Here is a 4,863-nt window from a genome sequence, read left to right as displayed (position 1 = left end):
CGAAACGAGCTCTTGAGAGCAACAATGACTTGGGATCTCGTGGACTACCCTTACCACCATTCCCTTTGCGCAAGGACTATGCGCATCTCTTTTACTTGGCTCTCACACGACTATGGGCTATATATCATTTGTTACTTTATGCCCATTGTATCTTGTTCACTTTGCATGTTATGCATCTTTACAAGATTTTTCCATGCAATTGTGACCCTTGCTTGCATCTACCCATGATTCACAATTATGATACTCCTATGTGTATTTGCATGCTTGGTGGAGATCCTTGTTGCTATTTCCATGTTTACCATGCGCCACTTGCTATTGTTGATTCTTGTGTTGGGAGAGTCATACTGTTCAATTGCTATTTACATAGGACTTCTTGCCAATACATTGATGATATTTTGCTCATGTCTTCCTTTCATGCTTGTGCTATGTCATGTGAAGTATTCATGCACACTATTTGCACCCATGACATGCTTGCCATGATCCCTTCTAGTACGTTGCATCTTCGTACTACTAGCTTGCTTGACTTGATCACTATGATTGCTTGCTTTGTCGCATCACCCATGTTCCACTATTACTCGCTTTCTTGGGTTGATGACATATATGTTCATGCCTCTCACATGATACATCTTGTTCATTATCACTTGCCTCCAATAGTTGCATCTGATCTTGGAGACTTGGACATATTACTTGTGAAGCTTGCTTGTTTCATAGAGCCTAATGTCTTTGGTTGTAGTCGCATCATATGCTTTCATACCATGCCACACCTTGTCCTTTCTTATGTCAAGAATGATGAGAACACTTGTTGGGTATCTCACCACACGAATGATAGGTTTTGCTTCCATGCTAACCTCATTTGTTTTTCCGAGTGTTTGTCATGTTCTTTCATTTTGAAGGAATCACAAGGAACCGCTATCACGAGACATATTGGTTATGTGAAGGCGTACATGACGTGCAACTCCAACATCTTTGGGAACATTCATAAGGTGAACTCCTTCCCTTTGAGCCATCCTCACATACGCATATTGGATGGGTCATTCTTTCATTGTTGTTTCCTTCTTATTGTCTACATGATACACATATTGGAGGGAGGACCGACATTGGAGATGGACCCTATGGACCTTCAAGTTGAGGAGTGCCACAACATCGAGTTTTGGTACAACACCACACATAACAAATTTGCATCTTATGCATGGATTGACTCACATTATGATTGCCTTGTTGCATCTTGTATTCCCATGCCATCCATGATATATGAGCTTGTGCACTTCCTTAGAAAATTTGTTGTGATCTTTTTGATGGCATATTCATACATCATGATCATATTGCATACCATCAATTGCATGATAACTTATTCATACTGAGCATCCATTGCCATATTCATGCTATTGATAAACCGTCTCACTATGACATCATTTTGCACTGTGGTCGCATTGATCATATTCACAATACATTTGTGTGCACAACGAATGCTTTTGCTCCCATGAACGCTTTGCATATCATTCTATATAAGCTTCATGCGCTTTGTCACAAACAATCTTGCCGCATGGACTCATTCTTACATGATGGACACTTTGTGTGTGCTAACCTTTGTATTTCCGAGTGTTGTTTGTGTTTGCTCTTTTTGCATGTATACGACTCCGGCGACACCTTGGAGTACTTGGATTGCGCAACGTCTTCAACTCCGTCCAACTACAAGTCCGTCCACAACAACCGTTCCCATGGTGATGAGGATCACGATCTGAGGTCGGATCTTTCCCAAGGGGGAGGGAGATGATGCGGAGTATCCTACGATCATCCCCATGTACACTTCGACTACTCCCCAAGCCCCAAGAGGACATACGATAAGACCTCGACCATATGCCATTGGACACAAGGTGAACTCACTCCTCTTCGATCCATCACTTTTCACATATGAGACATGGCTACTACGTCATGCATGGACCTTGTGTATACTCAGGCTCATACGAGATGACCATGGAGATTCAAAGGACCAAGGCCAAGCATGGAAGAGAAGACGGAAGAAAGGAGAAGAAGAAGACGGGGCGGCCGCTGGAGCCAGGCCAGACATCCGGACCGCCGTCCAGATCATCCAGGCTCAGCCGGATCATCCGGACCCACCCCCGGATCATCCGGACAATTGCGTCTGAAGACACCCGAACCTTGCAGAAATCCCCTCGACGGAGCCGGATCATCCGGACGAGGTCCCGGATCATCCGGACCCCGCCTGCGCGCGTGACTTGGGCCGAAGCCCGTGTACCCCTTCGCCCCTCACTTACCCCTCCGTGGCTTAGCACTATATATAGACCCCCTCCTCCTCCTAGTGAGGGTTAGCAAAGTAGTAGCTCATTAGAGATAGAGCTTTGCTCATCCATACAGATCTACTCCGCGAGAGAGACCGCGCGCCTCTACGGAGAAGATCCATCTTGGATTCAAGACCTCCTCACTGGTGGCCCCCATCAAGACCTCCTCACGGAGAAGAACCGGTTACCTATGTATCGTCCTTTGTTGGATTTGGATCGTGTATCTCTTTGTGTTTCAAGGATCTAGCACATGTGTGATTGTTTCTTGTTGATTTGAGTGATTCCTCTCTTTCCCCTCATGTTCTTCGTGTTCTTCGTGGGATGCCCTCCATTTCGTGAAAGATCGGGCCCCTAGGGTTCTACCCTACATCAAATGCATTACTCGTTGGTTGTTACATCGAAGAGCCAGACAGGAGGTCCTCTGTTCAATTCTCACAATGTTGATTTATTTTGAACCAATTATATTTTGCGGTCTCTATGGAAGCCCATAGAAGGACCATCAAACATTAGCGTGCGCTCAAACCAAACGAATTCCACGAGAAGGACTAATAACTCGTTGGTTGTTACATCGAAGAGCCAGATAGGAGGTCCTCTATTCAATTCCTACAATATTGATTTATTTTGACACAATTATATTTCGCGATCTCTATGAAAGCCCATATATAGAAGGCCCATCAAACATTAGCGTGCGCTTAAACCAAATGGCACATAGAAGGCCCATCAAACATTAGTGTGCGCTCAAACCAAACGGCCCATAGAAGGCCCAACAAACATTAGCTTGCGCTCAAACCAAATGAATTCAACGAAAAGGACTAAATCAAACTAAGAATACCTATTCTCTTTAATAGTAGGTATAGATATAGATATAGATTAATAAATTGAAAAGATTTGAAATCGTGGCATGGGTTTCTTCCTTTTCTCTTTCTTTAGAATTTTCTATATGCATAATTTGTCTATGTTTGATGCCTCGCTTATGCACCAAGAAAGATCTTATATACTACTCCCTCCGTTCCAAATTACTCGTCGCAGAAATGGATGTATCTACAACTAAAATACATCTAGATACATCTATACCTACGACAAGTAATTCGGAACGAAGGAAGTAGAAAATATCGGTTATGCACCAACAACGACCCCTTCTGTTTACTTTTATCTTCTCATACCTATGTCCGTTGATGGTTTGAATGCCAACAGAGGCGAGGATGCACGCGGCAGGCAATCCCAAGTTCGCAACTCACCACGCTGAATCTGTATATGACGCTTCGTGTTTGTGGCCACAGAGATGGAAGAGCATGCCTCAAAACTGCAATCCCTCTTCTCTGGGTCAGCAATTACCTGGATGCATGGCCTGTTCAGCAATTTTGAGATATATTCAGTCGAGCTAACTGTACTGGACTACTGGAGAACTCATGCGCCGTCCAGAAGACCACAGATATATTGCCGCATCGGAGCGGTGTACTGAAGTGAATACTGATCTGATCAACGTTGGAAAAAACAAAGGAAAACAACGAAGTGACGACTGGTTATCGAATGAGATCGTATACCACCTTGTGATCGGATCTTACGGTTGCATCTGCAGGAAACGGAGAGTGTTCAGTATAAATGTGGATTGTCCTTGACAAATATTTCCTCCGTTCTCAAATGTAAGTTCTTTTAGAAGTTTTAATTTGGATTACACACGTATTTTTGAGTGTAGGTTCGCTCATTTTGCTCCGTATGTGATCCATATTAGAATCTCTAAAAAGACTTATATTTTGAAAGGGAGGAAGTATTTCATAAAGCTGCTGGAGCTAAAAACAGATCAATGTATTTCCGCGAAACAATGCATGGTTATCGCAGAAAGAAAACCCGGTTTTACAATATCTCAGGTGCCTGAAAATTTCCTTTGCGCCAGTCACTTTTCCTCAGGTGCCTGAAAATTTCCTTTGCGCCAGTCACTTTTCCTGATTCATTCCGAGCTCGCCGAAGATGGGATCTCGTTGGAGAAGAGGCAACCCCGCTATGCATCTTAGGGGGGAGGGTGTAGGGATCGCCAAAATTCTTCACCAATGTGGTGGGGCTTAGAGGGATGGTCGGGGCGATGGGGGAAGGTTAAAGGGAGGGCGGGGTGGCGATAGCCGCCGGCCGCGTGACACAGAGGCAGACGGTTAGGGCTGAGTCGGAGGGGGGCTGCAGGATCAAGGAAGAAGATGAACAGTGACGGTTAGAGGAGGAAGAAGAAGACCAAGATGTTCATCCATGATCTGATGGCTGGGAGTAAAAGTGACCGATGCAAAAGAAATTTCAGGCACCTGAGGGATAGATGGTCGAAAAACAGAACAATGCATTGTTATTAAGGAGTTGTTCGGCAGTCCTCCAGCTCCCTGAAATCTGAGAATCTGTGGAGCTTCCTTTTCCCCGCTTCATCATTTTTAGCTACAACTCCACCAACTCCTGAAGTGGATTTGAGGAGCGGGAGAGTCTCCGAACATGTCCTAATACTAGATCATTTTGTTCTCATGATGCTCCAATTTTGCAGGGCAGTTAGAAGAAATCAAAAGTATCAGGAAACTGCATTTGATTT

This window comes from Triticum aestivum, chromosome 6A (assembly GCF_018294505.1).
Source record: "Triticum aestivum cultivar Chinese Spring chromosome 6A, IWGSC CS RefSeq v2.1, whole genome shotgun sequence".
NCBI classification, from domain to species: Eukaryota; Viridiplantae; Streptophyta; class Magnoliopsida; order Poales; family Poaceae; genus Triticum; species Triticum aestivum.
This window is presented reverse-complemented; position numbering follows the sequence as displayed.